We start from the raw sequence: 19049 nt of genomic DNA on the forward strand, positions 1-19049 counted from the left end.
TTAAGTTCCTGCCCTGATCTCCTTTCCTGGTAGACTATCAGCTGGGTGTTTTCCATAGCAGTACAAAGTAGACTAATATTCATCTCCCAAGCTGGTAGAAGGTATTTCCAGTACACTTGGAGGAAACAAAGAATAGAGACAAGCCAGTCAGGGTCTGGAGGAGCTCTGAACTGCCTTCCTTTGTCCTCGAAGACTGGAATGGGAGTTCAGGTAAAAACAAAACGAGTTCAAGATGTGGATGGAAATACCACATTTTCTGGAAGTGTCTACGTTGCATTAGCTTAGAGGTGGTTTAAAGTACACAAGAGGATGCTTGTAGGTTATATACAAACACTTCACCATTTTACAATAGACCTGAGCATCTGTGGATTTTGGTATCTTCAGGGTGTCCTGGAAACAAAGCTCCCTGGGTACTGAGGAGAAACTGCACAGAATAGATTTGTTTTTAAAAGGAAAACAAAAATGACTCACAATAAATATAGATGTTTGTCTTGGCAGTTTTATGTCAGCTTGACACAAGCTAGAGTTACTGGGAGAGGAGGGAGCCTCAATGGAGAAAATGCCTCATTGAGATCAGGCTGCAGGCAGGCCAGTAGGATGTTTTCTTAATTCGTGCTTGATGTGGGAGGGACCAGCCCATTGTGGGTGGTGCTATCCCTGGGCTGGTAGTCCTGAGTTCTCCAAGAAAGCTGGCTGAGAAAGCCTTGAGGGGCAAGCCAGTAAGCAGTGCCCCTCCATGGCCTCTGCATCAGCAGCTGCCTCCAGGTTCCAGCCCTGTTTGAGTTCCTGTCCTGACTTCCTTTGATGATGAACACTGATATGGAATTACAAGCCAAATAAACCTTTCCTCCCCAGGTTGCTTTGGTAATGGTATTTCATTGCAGCAGTTGAAACCCTAACTAAGACAGATGTTCACTGGTTGTATTTTACTGGGGGTTCACACACCCAGGCATGTTAAATAGTGGTAGAGGTTGTTTCAAACTTGCCTGATAGTTTGTATCTGTTGGTATTGACAATCTGAATCTCCAAGTCTTGGGCCAGCTCAGAGATCTCTCTTGTAAAATACTTTAAAGAAATTAAAATTTTCATTTAGTGTGTGTGTGTGTGTGTGTGTGTGTGTGTGTGTGTGTGTGTATGCTCATATGCCATGGTGCATGTGTGGACTCTGTGGAGTTAGGGCTCTCCTTTTACCACATGGGTTCTAGGGATTGAAATAGAAACAACTGATACACCCACTAAACCATCTTATCAACCCAGAAAATGCTTTATATATTATATTTGCTGGTGGGAAGGTTGTTTTATAAACGTCAATATATATAACCTTATAGACATATATATATACCCTTATAGACTTTAATTTGTCCATAGTTCCTGAAAGTATGTTGTTTAAAATTTATTTTTAGTTAGCATATGGAGTGGCAGGCTTCATTATAGCATTTTCATGCCTCCCCAAACCTACAGTCTTCCTCCCTAGGGATTCTCATTCACTTCCAGATCTTAGGTGTTCTCTCACTGCCCCTCCCCCTCAGCCTTAAGCCTCTTTCCCACCTCTCAAGGCCCCTTTCTTGTCTCTTGACCTATGTCCACACTCAGTCCTCCACAAGTACACACACATGTGGTATTTGTGGTTTGGAGTCCAAGATACCTCATTAAATACAACACTCTCCAACTCCATCCGTTTCCCCATGAGTTTCATTTTTCTTTGTGGCCGAATAGATTTTCGCTGTATATTTGTAACACGTTTTCATTATCTATTCATCTGTTGAGGGACATCTAGATGATTCCATTTCCTTGCTCTTGTGAATGGAGTAAGAATAAACACAGATGCGTAAGTACCTCCGTGGGAGGACGTAAAGTTGAGTTGTCAACGTGTCTGTAATTTTTGAGCCTGTAATCCAACTTCTAGAAAAATGTGGCCTAGAAACACTCAGAGCTACACCTCTGAGTTATGCTGAATGCCTATAGTCCAGGTACTCAGGAGGAGGAGGCAGAAGACTGAGAGGGGTTGAGATCAGATTAAGCTACATAGTAAGTTCCAGGCCAGCTTGGCTATCTAAACAGGGCCATGTATTTTGTGTTGCTGTTTTTAAATTAATTAATTTTTTATTAATTACAGTTTATTCACCTTGTATCCCAGGTATAGCCCCCTCCGTTTTCCCCTTCCAATTCTACCTACTCTCCCTCATGTCCTCCCATGCCCCTCCCCAGGTCCACTAATAGGGGAGGTCCTCCTCCCCTTCCATCTGACCCTAGCCTATCAAGTCTCATCAGGACTGGCTGCATGGTCTACCTCTGTGGCCTGGTAGGGCTACTCCCCAATCAGGGGGAGGTGATCAAAGAGCCAACCACTGAGTTCATGGCAGAGACAGTCCCCATTCCCATTACTAGGAAATCCACTTGGACACTGAGCTTCCATGGGCTACATCTGAGCAGGGGTTCTAGGTTATCTCCATGCATGGTTCTCCCAGATTTCTTGGTTCTGTTGCTCTCCTTGTGGAGCTCCTGTCCCCTCCAGGTCTTTCTATCTCCCCCTTCTTTCGTAAGATTCTCTGCACTCCGCCCAAAGTTTGGCTATGAGTCTCAGCATCTGCTTTGATACCCTGCTAGGTAGAGTCTTTCAAAGGCCCTCCCTCTGTAATAGGCTCCTGTCCTGTTTCCTGTTTTCTCCCTCTTCTGATCTCCATCCCATTTGCCTTTCTGAGTGAGGATTGATCATCTTACCCAGGGTCCTCCTTCTTGCTTGGCTTCTTTAGGTGTACAGATTTTTGTATGCTTATCCTATATTATATGTCTAATATCCACTTATGAGTGAGTATAAATCACGTGTATCTTTCTGCTTCTGGGATACCTCACTCAGGATGATCTTTTCTAGATCCCACCATTTGCCTGCAAATTTCATGATTTCCTTGTTTTTAGTTGCTGAGTAGTATTCCATTATGTAAATGAACCACAATTTCTGTATCCATTTCTCAGTTGAGGGACATCTGGGTTCTTTCTAAACTCTGGCTATTACGAATAAAGCTGCTATGGAACATGGTTGAGCAAATGTCCTCATTGCATACTTGAGCATAGGAGTGCTATAGCTGGATCTTGAGGAAACACTATTCCTAATTGTCTGAGAAAGCACCAGATTGATTTCCAAAGTGGTTGTACAAGTTTGCATTCCCTCCAGCAATGGAGGAGGCTTCCCCTTTCTCCACAGCCTCTCCAGCATGTGTTGTCACTTGATCTTAGCCATTCTGATGGGTGTAAGGTGAAACCTTAGGGTTGTTTTGATTTGCATCTCCCTGATGACTAAGGAGCATTTCTTTAAGTGTTTCTCTGCCATTCGATATTCCTCTATTAAAAATTCTCTGCTTAGCTCCATTCCCCATTTTTTAACTGGATTACTTGGTTTGTTGGTGTTTAACTTCTTAATTCTTTATATATTTTGAGTATCAGCCCTCTGTTGGGTATAGGGTTGGTGAAGATCCTTTCCCACTCTGTAGGCTGTCATTTTGTTCCGATGACAGTGTCCTTTGCCTTACAGAAGCTTTTCAATTTCATGAGTTCCAAACAAGGCCATGTTTAAAAAAAATAAAAATTAAAAAGGTGTGGCAGCACATATCCTCAAATTGTAAGGAGTCAGAAAAAGTTAGCATGGCCTCTGTGTACGAATGGTGTCACGCAAATTTGTGAAGTGGCCCATGTGTTTTGGAGAGGATCTCAGTGGTTGGGAGTGGGTACTACTCTTGGAGAGGATTTGAGTTGGGTTCCCAGCACTTATACTGGGTGGCTCACAACTGCCTGTAACTCTACATCCATGGAGTCCTATGCCTCTGGGCTCTGCAGAGACTTGCACACACATGCACATGCCTGCCCACAGATCCATATGTAATTTTAAATATACATGTATCTTAAATTATATATATATATATTCAGAATTTAAAAAATACAATAACTCTTTAAAAACCTATTACATACCTTCAAAGATGTTGAAAAAAGATGTTTATAGAAAGGCTATAGCTGGAGAGACAGCTCAGCTGTCAAGAGTGATTTCTGTTCTTCCAGAGGTTAAGCGTTTGGTCCCCAGCATCCTTGTCAGGAGATTTACCAACACTGCAGCTCCAGCTCTCAGGGATCTGAACCCATTCTGGCTTTGTCAGTGTCTGTACCCAAGTGCATGTACCATAGGCACACAGAAACAAGTAACTTAAAACAAAATATATTATTCTAAAAAAGATTTGCCTTGCATGACGTAGCAAATAACTAGAAGCAAGTTCAGCTGGGCATGATGGTGCACTATCTTTAATCCCAGCACCTGGGAGGCACTGAACGGTGGATCTTTGTGAGTTTAAGGCCAATCTGGTTTATGTAGACAGTTCCAGGCCAGCCAGAGCTACGTAGTGAGACCTAATTTCAAAAAAGGAGCGAATTTAATATTCAGTGATACAGTTTTATCTAAGATATATTTATATTTCTGGTATATTTCTGTTACTGTCTATATTACTAGATTCTTCTATCAAATAGTTCTAATCCAAAATTCCTATAAAAATCTAGTAATATATACATCTAATGATTATTACATAATAAATAGTGAAGAATATAGGACAAAATTGTACAGGCAACATGATCCCCAAACTTTATTAAATGTATTACACATGTAAAGTTGAAAAGAGTACACTTAAAATCTATTAATGATTATCGGTGTCATGAGTGACTTATTTTTTTTATTTTAATTTTTTTCTTCACAGTTTGTTCATTGTATATCCTGATTGTAGCTCCCTCCCTCAACTCCCCCAGTCCCACCCTCCCTCCCTCTTCTCCCCATCCTCTTCTCCTAGTCCAGGGAAAGGGGGGGGGGTTCTCCAATTTAAGAATGTAAACAAACAAAAAAGCAGTGACACATGAATTAGTCACAGCAAAATAAGCTGCTAGAAGAGAACAGTTAAAATGAATGAGTAGATTTATGTTTGGATTCTCATGAAAAGTGCACATGCATGAACACACACACACACACACACACACACATGTGCACGAATGCACGCGCAGATACATTCTGGAGGGAAGAAAAATGGTCTGCTCACTTAGTGGCTTCACCTTACAAGTCACTGTCTATTCTGGTGATGTTGAAAGATTTGCTCTGTAGTACTGAAGTTCACGTCCAACAATTTGCCAAACGCTATCAGCAAGCGCGTCCCAGCATTTTCGGCCTAAGAGTGCTTTAATTTTTAATTACATTTTCTGACACTATAATCAATATTTATTAAGTAGGCATAAAAACAGAAATGACACCCTGCTGAGTGCTGTGTGAATTATTCAGAGGAAAGTTTTTAGGGTAATGAAGCCAGGCCTCCAATATGGCTTGCAGAAGATTCCCTGCCGCTGCTATGTTTCCACTACTGTGTTCCCAGATCCTGGCTTCATCTCATTTCACTCTTTCTGTCCTACCTTTGGCTCTGAGTCTCCTTCCCAGCATGACTGCCAGCTTGATCGCAGTCTGGCTCCACAACTCTCTTTAAGGGGCTTTCATCCTAATTGACATGACAGTCGTCAAAAGGTGGGGCTTTGCCTCTGCCTGGTGCCTCTAGGCAGCTGCACTTTGCTGAACAAAAATTTCACACTGGAAAACAAATCTTGTGGGATCGAATGGATCTGGCCTTTTCTTTGGAGGATGATCTAGGATTATTAATTCAATCTTTGGCCTTAAGCAAAATAAATAATATTTTAGGTCTCAATGGGTCTGTCAAAAGAACTCTTCTATTATAACTCAAATTGTTGGGGGTTTTATTGGTGTGTGTGTGTGTGTGTTTAGCAGATTTGAGACTGAAGAGATGACTCACTGGTTAAGTGTGCAAGCTGTTCTTCTAGAAAACCTGAGTTCAAGTACCAGCACCCACTTTGGATGGCTTTTATGTACACACAAACACACACACACACACACAAGACTTCGAGTACTACATATGCCACAGAAAGAGATTTAAATGTTTTTAAAAGAAAAATCAACTTTAGACAATGGACATCACGAATAAAGATGATCACATATCACACCTCAAGTAATTAACACTTGGGTCTACTTCCTCCCATTTAAGAGTGTAACTGAGCCTTCAAAAAAAAAAAAAAAAAAGGGAAAAGCCAGTGTTCGAGTCTGTATTCCCATTCCCAGCTCAGTCACCAGGATGTCCATCCTGGAAGACACAGATGCTAGGACTTGAGAGAAAGTGGTGGAAGGAGATGAGGTCCAAAAGTGTGGTTGTAGCACTTGGAGAAAATACGGTGAGATGCTAACTTTCATTAGACGGGGTGAGAGTTGCCAAGGCATCTGCCATGTAAATTAGTGAACTTTTAGCCAAGAAGAGGAAGGGGAGACCATCCAAATGCTTGGATTTGGTCAATGAGACAATAGGACACCTTCATCCTGTATCTTTCCTGGAATCTATGTGTGTGCTTTGGAATTTAGGCAGACCCTGGATTACATTTAGTCCTAGGATAAATGCAGATGTTGGAAAACGTGATGGTAATTTGTGAGGAACAGGCTGTGCCCACCTCTTCCGTAAACACTAGTGACAAGTGTGAGACACCGTGATGTTCTGACTAGGCCTGGCCCCCAAGGGTCATATATTTGAATGTTTGTTCATTAGGAAGTGGTGCTACTTGGCAGGGATTAGGAGGTGTGGCCTTGTTGGAGAAAATGGGTCACAGGCAGTGCCTGTTGGGTTTTCAGAAACTCACGCCATGCCTAGAGCCACATTCTTCCTGCTGCCTAAAGGTCTGGATGTAGAACTCAGCTCCTTCTCCAGCACCACGTCTGCCTGGACACTGTCATGCTTCCCACTGTGCTGATAATGGACTAAACCTCTGAAAACTGTAAGTGTAGAAGATGGGCTGTCTCCTGGTGAAGAAAAAAACCCAAGCCCCAGGGTGGCCTTTAAACGAATAAATAGAAAGATAACAAGACCTTTTAAAATTTCAAAACTTAGGCCTTAGCTGGGCAGACTCTAAACTACCTCACCTAATCAACCCGTCCACTTTGCCTCATCCAGCCACATGGCCAGCTATCCCCTCAAGGTCCACAAACCTTCCTCGTGTCTCCCAGAGAAAAGGCTTTTCTCTCCTGCCCACAGTTTCTGTCTCCCTACCAGGAAGTTCCTCCTTCCACTTCCACTTGTCGTCCTGCTCAGCTGATTGGTTAATCAGATCTTTATTGATAGCTGCTACATCCACACAACATATTCCTCCACGTGTAGGCCAGCCCCAATTAAATGTTTTCCTTTATTTGAGTTTCCATGGTCATGATGTCTCCTCACAGCAACAGAATGCTGACTAAGACAGATACCTGGATAGCAAAGGTGTCACACTTGGTGCATCTAAGAGCTAACTCGTAAGGCAGAGTGTTAAACAGAGCTTTATTCCGTGTTCAAAATGGGCAGTAGAAAGTGGCATTCCCATGGAGAAGCACAAGCTACAAGGAGCTCAAAAATAGAGTGAGAGGGCTCCTTGTCTTACGTAACTGACTACTGAGCAGCAATAGCAATGCACGACGGTCTAAAGAACTCTCAACATTAACCGGGCGTGGCAGTGTTCGCTTGTAACCCCGTAATGTTGAAGGTAGAGCCAGGAGGATAGTGAGTTAAGAGACAGAACAGACAGAAAACCGAGTCACCAGAGAAGCCCAACAATGTCCCCGAGGTCACACAAGGAGGTAAGGGATGAGCAGAAACAAGCCTCTTCTCCAGTTGCTGGCCGGACGGTATTTCCGGAGTCCCTGTAGCTGACTTCCGGACAGATGTGAGTCACTGGATGTGGGTGCTGGGATCCAGACTCTGGTTCTCAGAAAGAGCATCACGTGATCTTAACCACTGAGCTATCTCTCCAGCTTCGTTTCACCCTTTTGTCCCCCAAATAATGCCAGTTGCTTCACTGCTTCATCTTATCTTCATAAACATTATTATTCCATCTTAGCATTAATATATTACCATTATTATATATTAGTATTGTTAGGTATCATGTATTAGTTTCCTTGGATTTTTGTATAAAAGTTTCATAATCAGGGTAGTTTAAAAGTGACAAAAACGGATTATCTTGCAACTCTCAAGGCCAAAGTCTGAAATCACAGTCTTGGTTAGGCACCCTTCTCAAAGGTACAAGGGGGGATCCTTCCTTTTTTTTTTTTTTTTTTTAAGTTTTTGGTGCAATCTTTGATATTTCATGACTATCTGCTATATCTGCCCAGTTTCTGTTCCCTTGTCACATGACTTTCTATCTGATGTTTTCTGGTCTCTTGATTTCTTTTTCCCCCTGTAATAACATCAGCCACTGGACTTAGGGCCCATTTAAATGCTAGTGTTCCCTTCACTGTAGCTTGATGCCAAGCTAGCCATTGTGCCAAGCTCTATCCTGCTTGTGTACTCTAGACAAGTTCTATCTGCCCATCCAATGGGAGCTGCTGGAAGTTACGCCAGTCAGAGCTGTAACCAGCCATGTCAAGCCGCCGTGTCTCCTGCTTAGCTATATTTCTGCTTTCACACCTGAATGACCTCTGCATCTCATCAGGATCCAAACCACAAGACCAGGTCCCAGTGAGGACGATACAAATCCCTTTTCCCTTTCTGTCAGCCCTGTGTTGGTGAGGTTCCAAGAGGCCCTGATACGGCAACAAAGTGACACGGCAACAGTACCTGACAGACACAAGACTATCTCCTGGGACTGGCTCCAGGGATTCAACACCAAGGAAGATGTAAATCACAGACTCTTCTCGTGGGTGCCTCTTACTGAGGGAAAGTTGGTGCTCGCCTCACCATGTCAGAACTCTCTCTTTTGTCTCCTTGAACCAAATAGCACACCCCCACATCTGCCCCCTCCAGGGATGTCTCGGCCTTATCTAGGAGCAGAGGATCCCTCCAAAAACCTCAGACTTCTTATGTAACCCTAAATTAGCTCAGCCTCTAACATAAATAGTTCTAGTCTTAGTGGGTTCATATATTCTCCCATGGGCTCATTTATTGCTTGGTGGACAATGTATATAAACTGTCCTGTGCTGTGGGCATGGAAATAATGTCCCTATTGAATCTACAGGGCAGGCTACAGCAGTCCTGGAGCCTTTGATTCTACTTGCATATTTTCCGTTATCATCCAACCACAATCTATCCTGCAATGCAAACTCCTAAACACGAGCCTTTGCACAACTGTGCAACTATTTCTATTTCTAAGTGACGACTTCCTGAAAAAAGGATCACTGGTTCAAAGAACACACATTCTTGGGCTCATGGGGGAAGGTCAGTGATAAAGCACCTAATTAGTATGCTCAAGCCCTGCGTTGGATCCTTAGAACCCCTAACAGAACAACGGCAGGCAGGTGGCTCATGCCGATGTCAGCATTGGAAGTTGGGAAGGATCAGGAATTCAAAGCCATCATCGGCTACATAGTGAGACTGAAGCCAGCCTGGGCTATGTGAGATCTTTTCTCAAAAACAAAACAAACAAAAGGTAATACCAAAAGAATATATTTTTAAATTTTAAAGTCAAATTTGTAAAAATATAGTTCACATGCAATTAACAAGCCCATGTAAAAAGTATAACCTAATTTTACAGTATGTATGTATGTGTGTGTGTGTGTGTGTGTGTATGTATATCGTATGACTATATGTGCGTGCTTGGGTTCAGAGCCCATTCTAATTCAGGATGACATCACCTTAATTTGATCAGATCTGCAAAGATCTTAGCCCACGTGGTTGTATCAAAGAAAGGGTGATATGTTGGACATTTACCCACTCATTTCCATCCATTCTTGATTAAGGTTGCTCCTGGGAAAAGAGTCTCCTGGCCTGTTTCTTTGCTTCAAACTCTGGCACAAGACCAGGAGCTTGAGACAGAATGGTGATGGTGGATGTGAATCAAATGCATGTTTAGTCTTGGGTTTATTCTCTCACTTCAAATCACACTCAGAGTTCCACTGTTATGGCATGGTGGAAGAAACTCTGTGTAAAGAGGTGGGACAGTTGGACCCCAGTTCTGGTTCTACTGTGGGGGCGAGCCAAGCCTCCATCCTGTGGGCCTTTTGCCCCATCTGTAAAAAAAGAAAAGCTTGGATGCAACTGAATTACTTTGGCTCTCCATGTCCTATTCCAATTTGTCTCTATAACAAAGAATTTTGAGCTTGGGAGAGGAAGAATGCCAACCCACCAAACAAATAACTCATTAAAATAGAAGCGTCTCATTAATGTGTTTCTGGAGAACTGAATTCTTAAAAATAGGGAGGCATATGGAGGAAGAGAGGAGGGGCAGCTGCTGTGTTCTCCTCTGGGGAGAGAATGAAAGGGCCTAGGCTTAAATTATGCCAAAAGGGATTTATTTAAATTAGACATTAAGAAAGTTGTGAGACAATGCAACGTGCTATCCAGGATTTTGGAGCCTGCTATATAAAGACATGTTTTAAAGCATGTGTTTTATTTTGGTTCTTTCGAGTGTGTATATATATATATATGTATATATATATATATATATATATTTCTATCTAGTCTTTTGTACATGCACTGTACTTCAGCATAAAATGGGAAAGTATAGTAGTTAGGTCTTTCTAGGAGAAATGAAAGAAAAGAAGCTGTCCTTCAACCAACACCATTCACCATCTCTAACTTTGGCCACTGCAGACATCACTAATTCATTGTGGCTTTCTTCTTGCTGAAACCTAGGGAAGTCCTCGTCATTTATGTCAACATCATGACCCAGGCAGCTTCTGCCAGTCAATCGCAATGGTCAGTGAAGTTGAAATTTATCTGCTCTCTCAGGCTGCACTCACAGGCGATGCAAAGTGATTTGCACAGAATTCTATGCGCCGTTGTTTCTGATTCCCCTCAATAATCTGGTCACCGTGGCCCTGCATGGGAGCTTCAGCATGTAAGAATTATCTGTTCTTATAAAGATTCAGATTCTAGGTTTCTTTCCCAAGAGTTCTAGTAATTTTGGTGAGAGGCCCATGCCATCCATACATCTTACCAAGTCATCCATAGATAACTCTCTAGTCAGCATCACCAGGGTCATGGAGAAGGTCCAGAGATCTGGATGGAAGATGCGCATTGCACATTTTCATGCTTAGCTCTGAGTTATATCTGTTCAGCCTGATCTGGAGCACCAACTTCCGGGCTAGCCTAGATCCTGCTCAACTTTGATTACAGAATGTACCCATTTTGGTGGGTGTTCCAGGCTAGCTCCCTACCTGTAGTTCAGAACAGAGTGAAACCCAGGAAACCACCCTCAAGTCACCTGCTCAGCAGTTGGGAAACTTTGCTATTCATTTACCTGCAACTCTTCTCATGGCTGCCTCTGATAGTTCACATTCGTAGGCCTGAGCCATCCCTGGACTTTTCTAGTTGAAAAATAATCTTTTCCTCTTCTTAATTTGCGTTTGCCTTTCTTTAAAGCAGGACCATTTTTGGCTGCTAGTTATCTATTTCAGTCCCATTTAGGGTACTGGTAACTGATGGAGGGGTTGATTCCATTCCAGTCTAGCTTAATAAACCAGTGAGTTTACTGGGGTACATTACAGGAGGATAGATGGCACAAGGCAGTTGTGCCAATGAAACTCTACCCTGAGATACCCATGTATCATTGTTGTGTTAAAACCTTGCATCTTTGAGGGAAACTCCTTAAGGCACAAGATGTTGAAGAGGAGGTGAAATGTCAGACTATTTTAAGACTGGTATTAAAAGGGTGGTGAATCAACGGGATGTTGCTTAGGGGGAATCTCATTAAGAATTAAGGATTCTTACAGGGCAATAAACCAATAGGTGTTCTAAGGGAAGCTGAAACATCCCATCCTGCAAGGAAGCTCTTTAAGCTCAGGCACTAAACAATTCGGTGCCCTTCAGGAAGTCCCTGAAATGAACCAGGAAGTCCCTGAAATGAACCAGATTCTCTGCTTCCCTTCTTCCCCAAGCGTATATAAGCTGAGCTGCCTAGAAAATGCAGAGACCAGTCAAGCTGCCTCGAAGAGGCTCATATCAACTACACAACTTAAAAAAGGCATTCTCCAATCTTTTGAGCTGTCTGTGAGCTGTGCCGTGGGTTCCAGGCTTCCAGCTTTCATAAACTATTACCTTTGCTGGGGTGGGCTTTGTTGGTGCAGCTGTCTTTGAGTCATTTCTGCTCCTGCAAGTTACCCTGCCCTCATATTATTATAAATTTAACCTCAACAGAACTCATTGGTTCATGCTGTTTTTAAGAAAATCTCAGTCGTTCAATTTTGTCAGTAAAGACTCAGGAGCCAGCTGCTGGGGTGAAAACCTGCTCACTCAGAGAGGTAGAGAAAGCACCCAGCTGACCTTCCTCCTCAGCTGATGTCCCAGAAGGAAAAGGAAACCTTCCCTACTCCATCTCAAAAACTCCTCAAACTGAATGTCTGCCCCTCCCTTCTACTTTCTATGAGTCTCTCTATCAATCCTCCTGACTTCTTCTTACTCTCAATGTTTTTTTTTTTAATTCCCACTATGTTTACTTCCTGTCAACGGATTGCTTGCTCTGCCTCTTGACCTAGGGTTAACATTATTTAATCCCGTTTACAATACTCAAGCAAAAAGCTCTTGGGTTGAAGGTGTGTGCTAGGGCTGAGCCACCGCACAACTAGAAACAGGCTTTCCCAGTAAACAACACAATCTCGGGGTTCACAGTGTGATCACATATCCTGCAACAGGTTTACTATGTTGGACGTTGGTGGTATCCTTACTTTGGTCTACAATTGGTTCCCTACCTGGGGTAAGTAGACGTTTGTTCGTGTCACCCCATGAATAGTGTCACACATCAGGCACCCCTACAGATTTACACCTACTTAGCAACCTAATAAAGAGAGTTAATTACAAGGATAGCATTATAATATTTCAAAACTGGTCAGAACAAAACTAGAGTCAGAATATAAAGAAGTAGCACAGTCTTCAGCTGGTCAAACAGACTAGCTCTCATCAGCATTGTAAATTATAGTGGGTCCTGTAGGCTAACTACAGACCCTACCAAGAGTTTCATTCTACAGCAAAGGAGATCTCATAGATGTGATTAAGAATCATTTGACATAAGAAACCATCCTGGTTCATCTAGGCTTTCTCTAAATAAAATCACAGGTGTTCTCACAACAGGAGACAGAGGGGAATTTGCCCATAGAAAATGGAAGGCAGTGTAACCATGGAAGCAAGATGCTGGGCTGCTGGTATTGAAGGTAGAAAGGTAGGGCTACGAGCCAAGGGACATTTGTGCATCTAGAAGCAGAAGAGCTAAGGATACAAATTCTACCTGGAGCTGCCAGAAAGGCCACAGCCCTGCTGACAGTCTGGTTTTTAGCATAGTGAAATTAATTTAGAGCTCTGACCTGTAGAATCACCCGGGGCTACATTTATACCATTCTAAGCCATAAAATTCACAGTAATTTGCTACAGCAGCCACAGGAAGCCAACACATCTGGGAATATCAGACTGCAGATGGTTGGGGCTCGGCCTAAGGTATGAGGAGAATTAGGTACCACATATGCTGATGGAGCTGGGCTGTGCACCTAGCCTGGAGAAACTGGGATTGAAGGCCTGAGTTCTGCTAGAAGACAGGATAGGACAAAGGAAAGATAAGGTGTTTTTGAGTGCCTCTGGCCACCTCAATGTTCTCTGCTCAGAGTGACAGCTTGTGAGCTGTTCTGACCTGCTCTCTGCTTCCAGCTTTTTAGAAGCCATCTTCTTACTGGGTTAAAGTTCCTACCCTCCTCTCACTCCTTCCTCATACAAGATTATGCCCTGGTCCTGGCACACCCCTCCCCACCTCCCTACCCCTGTGTCTTCCCACTCCCCTTCTCTCTCAAATCCTGGCAGGCATAACTATGACAAAGGGAATCAATGGGAGGGTCAGAACTCCGAAAAACAAAGGGAGCCTTTGTTTTCCTGTGCTTTCTCTTGGGCTTCAGCCTCTTTGAAGAGCTGTACCCACACACGCTAATGTTAACATTCACCCATTGATCCACAGCACATGGCCTTCCCTTCCCTACCATCTGTCAGCAACATAACTGCCTGGCTGGGCTCACTGTAGACTGTAAATAAACCAATAGTTTCAACTTCTGAGGGGAAAAAAAACCCAAAGCACAGAAATTATGTTAATTCCATTCTAACTCATTTGCATGCATATATTAATATGAATCATGTTACCACCCCAGCTGCTTCACTGTTACAAGTGATCTTCAGTAGTAAAAACATCAGGCTGGAACAATCAAAGTCCCCTCCTTCTAGGTCCCCCTCCCTCCCCCCGAAACTACCAACACACTCTTGCTCAGCTAAAGCAGGAAATCTGCTGGAGGGACTGGAAATTTAAAGCCCCAGGCAATTTACTTTCCTGAACATGGATGTTGACCATGATTTTTCCCCACAAACAGTGTCAAAAACATCGGACTATTGGGAATTATTTATAAGAACTGAAAGTCCAAGTGCACGAGTTCACACACTCACAAGACCAGTGCTGGTCCCACTGCAGTGGGGGTTGGTTCTTACATGATCCCTGAACAGGTGGGCTGCAGCCACAGTTGTATGCGAATGTAAGTGATCTTCTCAATGTGATGCTCACGAAAAATGCACCACGTTCAGATTTCCAGACAGTGGGGGGAGGAGTGCCCACAGAAGTCCCATTATTTATTCAGTTGGTTTTGAATGCAAGCCTCCTAGCCAATGTTTTGGAAAAATCTATTCCATAACCCCAGGAACAGGGGAAGGAACCAAGAGTCCTGCAAGCTCTCTCTCTCTCCCCCTCTCTCTCTCTCTCCTAGTCTCCATCATGAAGCCATGTGCACAGAGGGAGAAGCTTTGCTATGTTTGGGCAGCATATGGGAAGGGTCACCTTCTTTTAAAATATATTTTAAACTGAGGTGTAACTAATGTTAGCGTATAGGCAGCCTGCTTTTGGGTTGCCTAGTAGCCTATGATGTCATCATGTGTCTCCCACCAGGTGTGTGGCGGGCACAGTTCAGCTGCGCATGCACAAGCTATAAAAGGACTAACCCACCACTTTGCCTCTTTCTTACTGTCCTCTCTTGATCTTTCTACCTCGCTTTCTTTCCTGAGAAGCCCCTTCCCCATGTCTCTCTCTTTCCTTTTCTTCTCTATCTCTCCACCTCCATCCAATAAATCATACAATATCTGTTGTGTGCATGGCATCACTTTTAAATAAATACTAACAACAAGCATAATATTAAATGTGCAGCCCCTCGCTGTTCAGATGAATGGCTGTTGATAATTGTATGTATTCAGGTAAAAGGTAAAAGGTAAAAGGAGGGCTGCGATGTAGGCCAGAGGTGTGTGCTTACTCAGCATGTGAGAAGCCTTGGATTCAATCCCCAGAACTGCCAAAAAGGAGGGAAAAAAAAGTTAGAGTTTTTAAAATTAAAATTTTTAAATTTTATTTAAAATTTTATTAAGAAAATAAATAAAAGCTGGGCATTGTGGCTCATGTGTTCAGTTCCAGGACTCAGGAGGCTGAGGTAGGTGGATTTTTGTGAGTTCGAGGACAGTCTGGTCCACATAGCAAGTTCCAGGGCAGTCAAGGAGCTACATAATATCTCTGAGAAGAAAGAGGAGGAGGAGGAGAAGAAAAGATTATACAGTGTAGCTAAGCATGATGATGTATGTCTATAATCCCAGGACTCAGGGGTTGAGGTAAACAGAATATTGTGAGTTCCAGGCCATCCTAGACTTCAGAGTGAGCCCTTGTCCCCAAAACACACAAACAAACAAATAAATAAACATTCTCTTTAAAGAACTAGACAAATTACAAATGGGGAGAGGGAGAGTTAGAGTATCTATCTGACATATACTATAAAAATGCTTATAAATCAAGAATAAAAACGCAAAAACCCTAATTTGAAGTGGCCAAACTTGAATGACCACTTTATAAGAGACGACGCGACGCCAAGTGGCCAAACATCCGCTTCAGAAAGTGCTCAAGGTATCTAGCTATTCTATTGTTTTTCAAATTCTTGTCTGTGATGCATTTACTGAGTCATCCCAAGCTGCCCCCAGCGGCTGGACTAGATAGGAAGTGCCAAATGGAAGTGGATTTTATACCTTCAGACCTAGCTTCTTCAAGCTACGTGTTTTCTGTTCAATAAGTACAGAGAGTGACCATGCCCAAAGTCGCTGGAGCCTTTCTTTGTTTGGTTCAGTGTGGCAAAAGGGAGAAACTCAGAGTGCTCTCAGGCCGGGGCCACACGCATAAAACGAAGAGGGTGCGGACTGCAGACGGAGCTGCTTAGACCACAGAGTTTGTGGTCTGAATACAAGGGTGCTGTGGTTTGAATATGAAATAACCCCTATGGGCTCACACTTGAATGCTTGGTCCCCAGCTAGTGGTGCAGCTTGGGAAGGTTCCGGAGCCTTTAGGAGGCAGAACCTGGCTGGACAAAGTGAGTCACTGGAGGCAGGCCTTGAGGCTCTGTAGCCTGGCCCACCTCCTGGGGCCGTCTACACGCTCTGCCTCAACAATGCAGATTCAGTGTGAGCAGCCATGTTTCCATTTCCGCTGCCATGCCTTCCCCACCTGGTATCTTAGTTTAGTGCAAGATATAAATATAAATATAGACACTAATAATTAGAAGTGATTCTAATTATCCACTGAGGCTGGATGTGTGGTGAGAAAGACCGTCATGGTGACAGGAACACGTGACAGAAGGTACTCATAGCACAGCAGACAGGTAGAAGGGAGAGCAGAGAGGAACCTGGGACAAGACACAGCCTGAGGGGTTTGTTTCCAGGGACCTTCTTCTCCACCTAGACCTCACCTTCCACAGCTACACCGCCTCCTACTGTCTATTCAAATTCTGAGTCCATCAGTTTGATGATTCCATCATTAGGCCTGAGCCCTCGTGACCTAGTCATCTCTGGAACACCCTCGGTGATTCACCGGTAAGTGTATTTAACCTTTGGAGCACTTCTTGGTCCAGTCACATACACAGCCCAGATGAGCCATGAAATAGCACCTCTCATTGCTCCCACAATCTGGGGGCTCAGGGCCACCAATCAGACCGATCCCGAGCATTGCTGCTCGTGTTCGGCCCGTCATACATACCCTTCACAGAGGTATGTCTTCTGTCATGAGTGAGGCTGCTTAAGGCTAAGACAGACAACTGTTTGACCTGACTGGCCACCTCTAAAAGAGCTGCTGGCCAATTATTGCCAAGTTTAAGTAAATTGAGGGCCCAGTCGTAGGACACTTGCATTTATTGTGTAAGTCCTGGGTTTAATCTCTAGCACTACAAATAAATAAATGATGAATAAATAAATAAATAAATAAATAAAAACTGATTGAGTAAGAATTTGTTGATTAATCTATTGATTTACTTCTAAAAATCTTGAAAGAGTAGTTGACATTTTGGTACTTAGTGTTTTCTCCTGCTTTGCTAACTTGGGTGTGCCTGTTCTGAATTATTTCTTCCACACTTGTCGGTCTATTCTTCCATCAACCAGGGATGCCTATGGCCATGTGCTCCACTGTGCCTTCCCCCATCTGTCCCCTCCTAGGCTCTGTCCTTCCTGCAGAGAAAGGACAGTAGAGCAGCCAGGATAGATGCAGTCTGGGGTCCCCACACCTGCTGGGTTGAATCCCCTGGAGTGCTTGTTAGCAATACACAATTGCAAAAGCAAAAACTGTGTTCAGATGCGCTTCATCACTTCAGCTGGAAAACTTTCCAAGATAAAATGACTCTTCAGGCCATCGCACTTTCCATTTGTAAAGCGTACTTGAATGTTACTTGCTTGCCTCCTGAAAACAACCTTCAGAGGTCTGTCTGAGTGCCAGTGACCACTCGATGTCGTCCTGTGAGAAAGCAGCTGCCTGGAGTCACAGAACTTGTAAAGGACCCCCAGTTTTCTGTTAAAGAGACAATGGTTTGCGGACATGGTTTCCACGGAACACTAAAACCGGGCTGGCTCTTGTCCTGACTTGCTGACTGTCGGGACTTAACACCCTTCCATCTGTCCTTTGTAGAGTCCTGGGAGTCTTCTACCGCAGCTTCTGCTTTGTGGCTAGTGTACACACACACACACACACACACACACACACACCACACCACACCATACACACACACACACACACACACACACACACACACACACACACACACACACACACGGGGGGGGGGTGGAGAGAGAGAGAGAGAGGGAGAGAGAGACCTTTCTTTTGATGCCACCCACTTCTTAGAGATAAGCCCTCCCTGCTCTTTTGAACACTGCTGCCCTCTGCAGGTCAGCACCCGTCCTGCTAGACACTACCTTGAGATTCACAAAGACTGAGGAAGAGGAAAGGAATTTTCTTTTTCCTTCTTCAGGCTATGACCTCTCAGGTTTTTTACTTCCTGACTCGTAGGATTGCCAGCAGGAATAACCTTTGTGCTCAGAAAACCCTCTTCTCCACAAAGAACTTCCGGAATGGCCTTGCGCAGGCAGGCCGAACTGCAGTGGGTAGTGGCAAGGTTGTCCCCGCATTCTGGGATATTCAGATTTCAAAGACTCTGCATCTGGCTTGTGTCCGCTTCCTTTGCACACTCTTTCCTCAGTGCGGAGTTAAGAATAAGTCTGTACAACCCTCCCTGACCCACTCCTGTTCCCATGGAAATCCAAATCTAGATCTGCCTCTCCAAAAACAAGCACAGACCTCAGGAACAGAGCAACGCCGTACAGATCGCAAGCAATCTAACTCCCTCTAGGAGAACAACAAACCTTTGTCAAATGAAAGGTACTTTGTCATCTCATGAGAAAGGAGCAAAGGCTCGCCTCTTCAAAGAACCTGTTTGTGTACCACATTGTCCAATGCAGGTTTTCTCTCCAGAGAGGTCTGAGGACTGGACTAGTAGGTCCCTCTTTGCTCTGCCCTGTAGGAGGCCTTTGGGGGTGAGGGTAGGGCAGGCAAGTGGATAGGAAGGATAGCCTGCTCTGTGAGACACTTCCCACAAACCTCTTAGGAAGCACAAATAAGGCACAGCTTATATTTCTATTTTCTTTCTTTTTCTTTTTCTTTTATTCTTTTTGTTGTTGTTATCTCTAAAGTGGCGTTTCTGCCAACTA

The sequence above is a fragment of the Meriones unguiculatus genome, chromosome 2 (genome assembly GCF_030254825.1).
Source record: "Meriones unguiculatus strain TT.TT164.6M chromosome 2, Bangor_MerUng_6.1, whole genome shotgun sequence".
NCBI lineage: Eukaryota > Metazoa > Chordata > Mammalia > Rodentia > Muridae > Meriones > Meriones unguiculatus.